The sequence below is a fragment of the Adiantum capillus-veneris genome, chromosome 6 (assembly GCF_014529385.1).
Source record: "Adiantum capillus-veneris isolate H3 chromosome 6, ASM1452938v2, whole genome shotgun sequence".
In the NCBI taxonomy this organism is placed as follows: domain Eukaryota; kingdom Viridiplantae; phylum Streptophyta; class Polypodiopsida; order Polypodiales; family Pteridaceae; genus Adiantum; species Adiantum capillus-veneris.
This window is the reverse complement of record NC_140936.1, coordinates 72,559,639-72,572,622: the sequence shown is the minus strand read 5'-3', so window position 1 is coordinate 72,572,622 and position 12,984 is coordinate 72,559,639.

Below are 12,984 nucleotides of genomic sequence, written 5' to 3'. Positions count from 1 at the left end.
GGCGTCTGAGCCATACACACTCAATCGTAGTTGTGAAGACTTCCCTGTACTTGGCCTCACAACTCGAAGTGGCCATAGTAGGTTGCTTCTTGATCAACCATGATATACATGATCTGCCAAGCATGAAACAAAAACCACTTGTGGACACTCAGGAGTCAAAACAGCCAGCCCAGTCTGAGTCCGAAAAAGCATGTAAGTCTGGAGGCAATGATCCTCCCTTGGGATAAAATAATCCAAGATGTAAAGTGCCACTAAGGTAGCAAAAAATCCTCTTGATGGCATCCTGCCAATGCTTAGACCCTGGGCTATGCATAAATCTACTGACCTGTGAAACTGAAAATTGAATATCTGGCCTCGTGCTGCATACATAAATGAGACATCCAACAGCAGTTTGGTAAAGACTAAGATCAGCACGATCACGAGTGTCATGAAGACTCAATTTTGAACCTGTTTCCATGGGAGTGGCAATAGGTTTGCAATCCTCAAGTCCAAACTTACATAGCAATGTCTCTATGTAACTTTTCTGACACAAGGAAATACCAGCATCACACTACTTAAAACTGTATACCTAAGTAAAGATGCAACAACCCCAAATCTTTCATCTTGAAAGTAGCATTCAAATCAGCCTTAAATTAAGCAATATGTCTTTTATTTGGTCCTGTGATCATCAAATTATCTACATAAAGAACCACAATGAGAAGTACATCACCCTCACGCTTTACATACAATGTGCTTTCTATTGGACTGCTACGAAAGCCTTGTTTGACCAAACGAGTGTCAGCTTTCTCATACCAAGCATGAGGAGATTGCTTCAACCAATATGAAGCCTTATTACATCTGCACAATTTGTCCTCTTGTCCTTTCTTGACAAAACCGCGAGGCTGCGTTACATAAACTTCCTCAAATATGTCACCATTTAAGCAAGCAGTAACAATGTATGATTGATGTACATCCCAACCAAAATGAGCTACCAATGCACATAGAAAAAGAACGGTAGTCATACGACAAGTGGGAGAAAAAGTCTCTTAATATCTATGCCTTTTTGCTATGCATGACCCTTTGCAACTTCGTACTTCACTTTAAGTGTAAATACCCTTGCATGCCTGGAGTAATCATCAATGAAATTCATGAAGAAAGGTAATTGCCCAAGGATAGAGTTTGCATGGTCCCACAAATGTCACTATGCACAAGCTGCAACCTGCATGTGGCCCTAAGTGAACCATCCTTTGGAAACTTAGAACGCTGCATCTTACCCAAAATACAGCCTTCATAGACATGTTTGACAGGTGCTTCAAGAGGCAGCAAAGAAGCAACCATATCAGGTTTTTTCAAACACAACAAACTTGCAAAAGATGACCAAAACGTGCATGCCAAAGTTTTGCATCTGAAATAGCCCTTGAATCTGCAACTGCATTTGCAAAATTTTTCCCACACTTGTCATAAAAAGTGAGCTTATACAGTCCACGCCACAAAAGCCCAGATGTAACAATTTCATCACCAAAACTAAGATCATGAACCGTACATCTGTCATCCACAAATTTGACTACAAGTCCAAGTCTAGCAAGTGCAGATACATGCAAAAGATTCTTCTTGATCCCAGTACATAAAGTGCATCAACAAGTGTGAAATAACTGCCATTTGCAACAATAAGCACAATCTTTCCAACTCCCTGAACCGGATTAGAGGCATTGTTGGCACAACTGACTGAATTCCCATGAGGGATAGACTTGAGAGAGGTGAATAATTCACGATGTGAGGTAATGTGCTTTGTAGCACCACTCTTGAAATACCACACATGTGAATCAACAGCAACTGACATGCATGCATCATGGAGATCAAGATTAGTGCACTCTGCACTAAAATCCCATTCTGCATCAACATCAGCATTACAGTCTCCTTTTACAAAAGACTCAGTAATGGATGCATTTGTAGTGGAACTAGCATTTTCAATGGAACTGCCCTCTTTCTTCTTAGTCTCGTTGGCCTTCAACCCTTGATCAAGTGATCATTAGCTTTACAGTAATGGCAACGCATCTTATTTTTGCCCTTATCACCAGAATTTCGAGATGAAGTGCCACCAGCAAAAGCATTGGGAATAGAAGTTTTGCCACTCGCAGTAGAACCATAAGAAGTGGTTTCATTGCTGTTACCACCCTTTCTTTCAGAAGAAATAAAAGCCTGTTCCACTACACCCTGTCTAGTCCTGTTTTTTTTAAAAAGTGACTCTTGCAACAACAATGTGCATAATGCATCAAACTTGACAACTTCAAGATTTCCTTGGGTCATAAGTCTCCAAGTACTATCAAAAGTCTGGTAAGAATCCAGTAAGACATCAAGAACAGTCTGCACAAGGGAACTGTCTGAAATGAATTCACCTACAGAAATAAGTTGCTCTATGATATCCTTAACATCAGCAAGAAAAGTGTCCATATCATCTTCCTCACGCATAATCTTCGACTCCAACTCTTTACGCATTAAAGCAATTTTAGCCTCATTGCGACTTGAATAAAGACCTACTAGAATCTCCCAAGCCTGTTTCACAAATTTTGTTGAACGAATGTGAGGAACAATGGTGCGCTTCACAGACAACACAATCAATGCATGAGCCTATGCATCCTTTACATCCCAATGAGATCGTTCTGTCGTAGGCAAAACAACTCAAATAGCAGCAATTCTTGCAGCAAGATCTGCAACATCCTCAACATCGCCTACATCCTTAGAACCGGGACGTACATCAATGCCCTGCAAAATATTCCAGACGCACATTGACACAAGAACATGTTGCATCATATAAGGCCACATAGGGTAAGGTCCCCATCCAACCTGTCCTCAGCAGCAAACATCTTGAACACATCTGTGTTGTTGTCAGCCATGGTAAATGATGCACCTGATGTGAAACTACCCGCAAAGAGGAGAAATGGAGCGAGAACAACACGTGCTATATAGCACAAACCATAGAAGACTATAAGGCACCTGTTCTGCAAAAAACGGCAGACAAAAATTTTGCACAAAATGACGCAATAGCCTATGGAGTACTCCCTGTAGTGGAAACAGAGGCCAAAATGAGCCCGAATCAAAAATCTGAGCAGAGTAAGCTCTATGAGCTTACCCGAAAAATTTCTCGACTTGTGAATGCTCACCAAACCTCACTAAAATCAAAAAAGTGAGCAGGCATGTGTTGGAGCAGCTGGCAACTATGCCTGGGAGGATGCAATCTGCTCTGATACCAAGTGTTGGAATTAGGGGTGCAGAGAAGCGCACACAGCTTGGAGAAGACAAAGGAAGCTCAAGGCACACAACAGAGAGTGTATTACTTAGTATGCAATGGAAATATAGATAGCCCTAGAGTGATGGGCGTATATACAATCCACGGGGGGAAAAACCTCGTTAAGAGGAAAAAAATGCGTCGGTGGTCCCAGTGTGTTCACACACATCACTACCACATGTATATGGTAACAAACTACATGTAGTATGGTATTTGTGTAACAAGATGGATTTTGAACCTTCAGGTGTTGTGAGATCAATCGCAAGGGCAACTCTGTCTCCAAATAGATTAGATCCATGTATGTGAGTTTGTGCCCTTGATGCCTGATGAATGCCTTGTCATTATCTATGGCCTTAAGTCTTTAGCAAAAGGTTGTGGATAGCTATTGGTAAATGCAGAGCTTGGCATACCAAATCATTGGTGATATTTACTATTACTGCAGCTCCATCTTTGTTGGTTAATGTGGCCTCTCTCTTGTATTTAATAGTGCTCATGATCTCATGGACTCTTTGGAAATCGGTTCCCCAACGAGATAGTCTAAAAAAGCTATCGAGCTAGAGACATCTGACATCGTCTATGACTTTTTCTTTTGGTAAAGTTTCCATAGCTCTTTTGGAAAGATTGTTGCTTTATTTTTTGTACCATGTACTGCTTGAAACTTGCGTATGAAAATACTAGCAGGGGTTTTCTCCAGCTCTTCATCTGTGATATAAGCTTTCTCGTTTGATGAGATGTTGCTAATCTCATAAGCTACAACATCTGTTAGAAGCTGGACACACCCCACGGCATCTAACTACTCGGCGGATTATTATTTTTTGTAATTAGTCATTCATTGAGGAAAACCCAGTTTTTCACCTTGTAAATATTGGGACTTACAGAAGTTTCCAGATTGTATCCCAGTTTTGATAGTTAGAAGGAGTAGATGGATGATTTTGGAACTTTAGGGTTTGAGAAGTTGTAAGATATATATATCACTTTTTGACCTTAATGAAGGACCTTTTGTCATTTTAAACAAGTTTAAGTTTGTGAGTGAGTGTACTGTGTACGTGAGAGAGAGTGTGAGCTTTGTCTTGACGCTACGTATGCTACGGTGGTCGGAATCAAGTGCGGAGAAGTGCAACGTGTTGCCCCCGACTAGAGCTACGAACCGATACCAACATTCCGCGCATATGGTCTGGCTTCGGGAGCTTCTTCTACAAGCTTCATCGATTGTTTGGGTGAGCATATGTTGTCCGATTTTGCATTGCAGCATATCCACATGTTCACATTGAGTAGAACCACACATTAGGCACTTCAGATTTTGGAAACGAAGACCTGCAGATTTCGGCCAGACATCCTACGTGTTTCTGCACCGGGTGTTTTGGGTCGTGACTTTGGTTCACAGACCTTAGGGAGAGTGGCCTATAGGTATTCGTAGGGTCTCCTTCAAGTTCTGTGATGTTTTTGAAGTGTTTGATAGGTGTTCGGCTCTAGCAAGCGTTGTAGGAAGCATCCTCTTTTGTTCTCTTGAAGACTTTGACTTAGACAATTAGTAGGGGCCTCTGTAGGAACTAGTTAGGAGTCGGTCGAGTGCAAGTTGACACCTTATATTTGCTTCCACGCGCCTGCTGGTCGAGCTTCGTCCTTAGCTGACATTACTTGTTAGGTGAGTTCTCGCTGTGCTGACATCCGTCGCGGCATATCCGTCCAACATTGGCGCCGCTGCCGGGGACGAAAACCTTAGGTAGGTGACCGAGACTAATCCTTGAGGATTGGGATTTTTGGCTTGCCAAGAGTCTCGCTTTACATTTAGATAGGATCAGAGGGTGGAGGACTCTCTAGGTCTTAGAGGGAGTCTAGGAAGCGTGTGTTTGGCCTAGATCCTTTGACTGAGGTAGAGGAGGTACACTTAGGAAGTTTTTTATTTAGTAGTCGAGTTCTAGAGTAGGAACAGGGAGTGGGAGAAGCGGTGTGAAGAGAGCTTGAGAGTCCGGAGAGGCCAAAAGGCAACCAAAAACACCAATTATCACCATTTCTTCATGGTAGGTAGGAGTAGAGTAAGTAGAACATCATGATTCAGATTTAGAGCATTTCATGCATGTATACTTGCTTGGTAGAATCATTACAAGTTTGTAAAAGACGCAAAAGTGTGGTTGAAATCCTAATCGAAGTCCAAAGAATACTATGAGTGTTTCTGATAGGCCTAAAGAGCATCAGCAGCATTCCTATTAGGAAAAACTTTAATTTTAAGCCAGGAGACATCCTACTGACTGAAAGGGTCTTCACCTCATTCGGGTAAGAAAATTGGGTTCAAAGTGGACTTTAGCACTTTTGACTGAAAGAAGAAAAACAGCAGAAGTTTGAGACTTTTGACATCCAAACTGAGATCTAAGCATACCACTGGGATACTGACATCAGGGGGAAGCTGTAGAACAAATCTGGGGTCAAGCAGGTCAAAAAGACATTCTACGCGTAGGATGTCTACTGAGTGATTTAGGACTCCAAACTGAAATCTGAGTATACCAAGATGATCAGCAGCTCAATAAGAGCTGAAGTCTTGAGTTTAAAGCCATTTTGAAGAAAAAGACATTCTACGCGTAGAATGTCTAATGCAAGAAAGTGAAGCCATAATTGGACTTTGAGCATTGTAAGGGGTTATATAGCCTAAGGCAATCCTGCTAGTCAATTTTGGTCCAATTTGGAGTTGATTAGACTGATCAACACCATCATCAGGCCGTCGGAACAGATTTCTGACTCATTGAACAGCTTCTAGAAGTCCAAATAAAAAAGTAAAAACAACTGTAAGCTCAGCACAACAAGGGAAAAATACAATGCAGAAATCCAGGCTAAATGCAGCAGGAGACATCCTACGCGTAGGATGTCTATTGGGGCATTCTGGAGAGAAAATTTGACTTGGCCTAGACAGTGAGGTTCTATTTGGATTAAGGGCTCTAGAACTTCTTTCAGAGGTAAAATTGGACCGTGATTGCCCATTTGACAAAGCAAATACTGAATTCAAGCTTTTTCACGTAAATTGGCCAACATCAAGGAAGGGTATTGTTTCAGATTAGCAACCTAATCAAGAACATCAACAGTGTATAGAATACAGTAGTGGTTGAGATTAACTCTCCAGTTATACCAATCATTACTAAGATCACCTCCAGCAGATAAATGCGTTGATCCAATTGCCGAAATTAAAACTCTTGTGTACATGTATATTCAGCAACAAAGCAAGACGTTATGCAGAAACTGATCCATTGCCAGGTTAGTGGTTGAACTTGTGATAAGTTGCATTGATAGGTTTGATGAATTTAAGATCAGGAAGATACATTGTTAGAGACCAGAAAGTGGCAGGTGACCAAGTTAGCGTAGTGTCCACTGAAGAGAGTGTAACTCAGGCAAGGTTAGATCGGCTAGCACCGATTATTGAGGAAGGTAGTGATACTGACACGTCGTCAGAAAAATCTTTCTTCATGATGGGGAGCCAACAGCTAGGAAGTTTTGCCTATGAGGTACCTATGCGAGGAGGAAGTACCTCCCAAAATCCTTTGAATGATTCCAAGCTTACTGTGATCTTCTTGGAGGGAACAAACTCAAGAGGAGCCCTAGTCTATTCTGACTGTCGAGGTCGCAAGTGCATTTGTATTGAAGAGAGGCCAGCACAAAGATTGGAGATAATCCACGTGTATGATGATGGAGATAGATTCCGAGACGAAAAGGGAAACCACTATTTAATAGTTAGCAACCCTGAAGATTACAACAGATATGGAGACAACGTGGCTAAAGGGAAAATGATTTCAGAAACTCAAGAGCCTCCACCAAACATTGATCGGCATGGAGATATTTTCATGTACGATAAGAAAACAATCAGGGTTCCAACTTATAATGATAATGTGGGAATCTACAAACACGAGAGCGAGGGTATTGTCTCTTACTTTCGCAGCAAAGAACCATGCGTAGACGAACTAAGCAAAGACAAAGTTCTTTACTTATTCTCTTATGAAACTGCTACGGGGAAGGGCATAGTTTTTGTTGATAGATATGGGAGAGAATACCAACGTATTCTCCCAGAGGAAATAGAAAGAGCAATAGGTCCAGGAGCATCATCATATGCCCCTGAGAAAATGCCGAGAGCCGTCCACACCCCAAGCAAGTCAACGAATCCATTCTCAGATGAGTATGACGCTACATCACATTCCCCCAAACCGCGAGCATTCAACAACCAAGACCAACCAGTAAACCAGCCATCATTGCAGGCATGGCTTAGACAAAGTGCAACAATGGAACCAGACAGAAACCGAGAGGGTTATCCAGCGGCTCGAGGGCTCAGGGATTTGCAAGAACCACCACACTATTCAAGGTATCAAGCAGAGAGTAAGCCAAAGACAAAAGGCTCGACCGAACTTGGAGGACCACCCATGGAACAAGTTCGAAGAGAAGGAACACTTCCGGCGAGAACCTTTAGAAATTATGGCTTAGGAGCACCATTGGGCAAGGAACCAACCTATTACAGAAGGCCTGAGGAGGGGTATAGACTTGGAAGGGGTGATCCCATGATGAGGTTTGTAGTCCATCGCAAAATTAGACCTTCTCAAGTGCAAAAATCGGTAAACAGGAAATACACAGGAAACAGAGACCCAAGAGATCATGTAGCAGCCTTTGACGTGTGATTAGAGCTGAAGAGGTGTTAGACTTGTTACCATATACATGTGGTAGTGATGTGTGTGAACACACTAGGACCGCCGGGGCATTTTTTCCCTCTTTAGGAGGTTTTTTCCCCCGTGCATTGTATATATGCCCATCACTCTAGGGCTAACTATCTTTTCATTGCACACTAAGTAACACACTCTCTATTGTGTGCCTTGAGCTTCCTTCATCTTCTCCAAGATGTGTGTGTTTCTCTGCAACCCTAATTCCAACAATTGGTATCAGAGCAGGTCACGTCCTCCCGGGCTTAGTCGCCAGCTGCTCCAGCACATGCCTGCTCACTTTCTCTGATTTCAGTGAGCTTTGGCGAGTGTTCGCAGGTTGACAAATATTTTGGGTAAGCTCGAAGAGCTTGGTCTGCTCAGAATTTTGATTTGGGCTCATTTCGGCCTCCGTTTCCACTACAGACAGTACTAAACAAGCTATTTCGTCATTTTGTGCAGATTTTCTGTCAGTGCCGTTTTCTGCATAACAGGTGCCTTATAGTCTTCTACGGTTTGTGCTATATAGCACAAGTTGTTCCCGCTCCATTTCTCCTATTTTCGGGCAGTTTTCACATCAGGTGCAGCATTTACCATGGCTGACAACAACAACACAGATGTGTTCAAGATGTTTGCTGCTGAGGACAGGTTGGATAGGGACAACTACCCTATGTGGGCTTATATGATGCAACATGTTCTTGTGTCAAAAGGTGTCTGGAACATTGTGCAGGGCATTGATGTACGTCCTGGTTCTGAAGATGTAGGCGATATTGAGGATGTTGCAGGTCTTGCTGCAAGGATTGCAGCTGTTAGAGTTGTTTTGCCTACGGCAGAACAAGCTCGTTGGGATGTTAAGGATGCGCGGCTCATGCATTGATTGCGTTGTCTGTGAAGCGCACCATTATTCCTCACATCCGTTCAGCAAAATCTACAAAACAGGCTTGGGATATTCTAGCAGGTCTTTATGCAAGCCGCAATGAGGCTAAAATTGCTTTGCTGCGTAAAGAGCTAGAGTCGAAGATTATGCATGAGGAAGATGATATGGACACCTTCCTTGCTAGTGTCAAGGATATCAATGAGCAACTCATTTCTGCAGGTGAAGTCATTTCGGACAGTTCCCTTGTGCAGACTGTTCTTGATGCCTTACCAGATTCCTACCAGACTTTTGCTAGTACTTGGAGACTGATGACCCAAGGAAATCCTGAAGTTGTCAAGTTTGATGCATTATGCACATTGCTGTTGCAAGAGTCACTTTCTAGAAAAAACATGACTAGGCAGCGTGCAGTTGAACAGGATTTTATTGCTTCTCAAAGAAAGGGTGGTAACAGTAATGCAGCCACTTCTTATGGTTCTGCTGCGAGTGGCAAAAATTCTGTTCCTAATGCTTCTGCTAGCAGCACTTCGTCTGGCAATTCTGGTGATAAGGGCAAAAAGAAGATGCGTTGCCATTATTGTAAAGCCAATGATCACTTGATCAAGTCGTGTCCTAAGTTGAAGGCCAAAGAGGCTAAGGAGAAAGAGGGTGGTTCCACTGCAAATGCTGGTTCCACTACAAATGCAACCATTGTTGAGTCTTCTGTGAAAGGAGATTGTGATGTTGATGTTGATGCAGGATGGGCTTTTAGCACAAAGTGCACTTACAATCCTGCTGTCCATGATGCATGCTTGTCAGTTGCTGCAGATTCACATGTGTGGTATTTCGACAGTGGTGCTACAAAGCACATTACCTCACATCGTGAATTGTTTACCTCTCTCGAGTCTGTCCCTCATGGGAATTCAGTCACTTGTGCCAACAACGCCTCTTATCCAGTTCAGGGAGTTGGAAAGATTGTGCTCACTGCTGCTAATGGCAGTTCCTTCACACTTGTTGATGCACTTTATGTACCTGGGATCAAGAAGAATCTCTTGTCTGTATCCGCACTTGCTAGACTTGGACTTGTAGTCAAATTTGTGGATGACAGATGTACAGTTCATGATCTCAGTTTTGGTGATGAAATTGTTGCATCTGGGCTTTTGTGCCGTGGGCTGTATAAGCTCACTTTGTATGACAAGTGTGGACAAAATTTTGCAAATGCTGTTGCAGATTCAAGGGCTATTTCAGATGCAAAACTTTGGCATGCACGTTTTGGTCATCTGAATTTTTCCAGTTTGCTGCGTTTGCAGAAATCTGATATGCTTGCTTCTTTGCCGCCTCTTGAAGCACCTATCAAACATGTTTGTGAAGGCTGTATTCTGGGTAAAATGCAGCGTTCTAAGTTTCCAAAGGATGGTTCAGTTAGGGCCACATGCAGGTTGCAGCTTGTGCATAGTGATGTTTGTGGGCCCATGCAAACTCCGTCCTTGGGCAATTACCTGTACTTCGTGACTTTCATTGATGATTACTCCAGGCATGCGTGGGTATTTCCGCTTAAAGCGAAGTCCGAAGTTTTTATGTGCTTCAAACAATTTTTGGCTATGGCTGAAAATGCCTCAAAATGTACTATGGGCACCCTCCGTTCCGATCGAGGGCGGGAGTATATGTCTCATGAATTTAATGCATTTCTGGCTAGTCGTGGGATAAAACACCAATGTACAGTGCCTTATACACCTCAGCAAAATGGTGTTGCTGAGAGGAAAAACAGGTCACTAACGGAAATGGCACGATGTATGGTCAAAAGTCAAGCTTTGCCGCGTTCTTTTTGGCTTGAGGCCATCATGTGTGCCACTTATGTACTTAATAGGTGTCCTACGAAAGCTTTGCAGTCTTTTACTCCATATGAAGCATGGCATGATAGAAAGCCTTCTATTGAGCACATGTGTGTTTTTGGCTGTTTGGCATATGCTTTGGTGCCACAAGTGCAGCGCAGAAAATTGGATGATAAGGCTGTCAAATGTATTTTTGTTGGTTATAGTACTGAAAGCAAAGGTTACAGGTTGTATCATCCGCAAACAAAACGTATTTTGGTTTCACGGGATGTAGTGTTTGTGGAAGATTCTGTTCAGCCCTTGCTGTCATGTACTAGAGATAGTAATGTAAGCTCACAAGACATTTATGACACTTTGTTGCCTCTTTTCAGTGGTGGAAATACGAATGTAAGTTCCAATGAGGCAAATGTACAGCCTATGGGGGTTTCTGAAAATGTTTTAGAATAGCCTATTACTGATGCAGATGTACATGATGTACTTGATGAGGAAAGGGCTGAAAATGAGCAGGCTAGAGGTATGCCAAAATGGCTGGTGCACACTTTGCGTGACAGTAAATTGGATGCACCTTTATCTAGTCGTACGCGTTCAAGCTCTCGCCATGCATCTTATGCATCAGATTGTTATGCTTTGGCTATGTCTAGTTTACATGATGTTGAGGAGCCTCTGTCTTTTGATGAAGCACAGAATTCAGAAAATTGGATTGCTGCCATGAAATCAGAATATGATGCACTTATAGAGAATGACACATGGACTTTATGTGATTTGCCTCCTGGCAAAAAGGCCATTGTTACGAAGTGGGTTTACAAGTTGAAACGCAAGCCGGATGGTGAGATCGATCGCCATAAGGCTCGACTTGTTGCAAAGGGTTATGCACAACAAAAAGGCATAGATTATGAAGAGACTTTTGCTCCCACTTGTCGTATGACTACTGTGCGTTTTCTATGTGCATTGGCAGCTCATTTTGGTTGGGATGTACATCAATCAGACATTGTTACTGCTTTCTTGAATGGTGACATATTTGAGGAAGTTTATGTAACGCAACCTCGCGGTTTTGTCATAAAAGGACAAGAGGACAAAGTGTGCAAATGTAAGAAGGCTTTGTATGGGTTGAAGCAATCTCCTCGTGCTTAGTATGAGAAAGCTGACGCTCATTTGGTTAAACAAGGCTTTCGTAACAGTCCAACAGAAAGCACATTGTATGTAAAGCGTGAGGATGATGTATTTCTCATTGTGGTTCTTTATGTTGATGATTTGCTGATCACTGGACCAAATGAGAGACATATTGTTGAATTTAAGGCTGATTTGAATGCTACTTTCAAGATGAAAGATTTGGGGCTGTTGCATCATTACTTGGGTATACAGTTTAAGCAGTGTGATGGTGGTATTGCCTTGTGTCAGAAAAGTTACATAGAGACATTGCTATGTAAGTTTGGACTTGAGGATTGCAAACCTATTGCCACTCCCATGGAAACAGGTTTGAAGTTGAGTCTACATGATGCTGGCGATCCTGCTGATGTCACTCTTTACCAAACTGCTGTTGGTTGCCTCATTTATGTATGCAACACGAGGCCTGATATTCAGTTTGGAGTCTCGCAGGTCAGCAGATCTATGCATAGCCCAGGGTCTAAGCATTGGCAGGCTGTCAAGAGGATTTTCCGCTATCTTAGTGGCACTATCTTGGCTTGTTTTATCCCAAGGGGGGATCATTGCCGCCAAACTTACATGCTTTTTCGGACTCAGATTGGGCTGGTTGTTTTGACACGCGAGTGTCCACAAGTGGTTTTTGTTTCATGCTTGGCAGTTCATGTATATCATGGTTGAGCAAGAAGCAACCTATTGTGGCCACTTCGAGTTGTGAGGCTGAGTACAGGGCAGTCTTCACAGCTACGGTTGAGTGTGTATGGCTCAGACGCCTTATGGCTGACTTGGGTGTTGGACAGGACACTGCCAACACTATCTACACTGACAGTCAGAGCGCATTGGCAGTTGCGAGGAACCCAGTTTTTCATGCTCGCACAAAGCACATTGAGGTGCATTACCACTATGTCAGGGAGAGGCTCTCAGCAGGAGAGATCAGCTTGGCTTATGTGCCAACACAGGACAACCTTGTAGATCTTTTCACAAAGGCATTGTCTCATGAGAAGCTTGAAGCTTTCCGCAAAGCTTTGGGCTTACTCCCCTTTGTGGACTGATCCTGTCCTCAGGGCATGGCACTTCCATTTACTCATGTGCCAGCTCTCGTTCACCGCATCACTCCAGGGGGGATTTGTTACCATATACATGTGGTAGTGATGTGTGTGAACAAACTAGGACCGCCGGGGCATTTTTTCCCTCTTTAGGAGGTTTTTTCCTCTGTGCATTGTATAT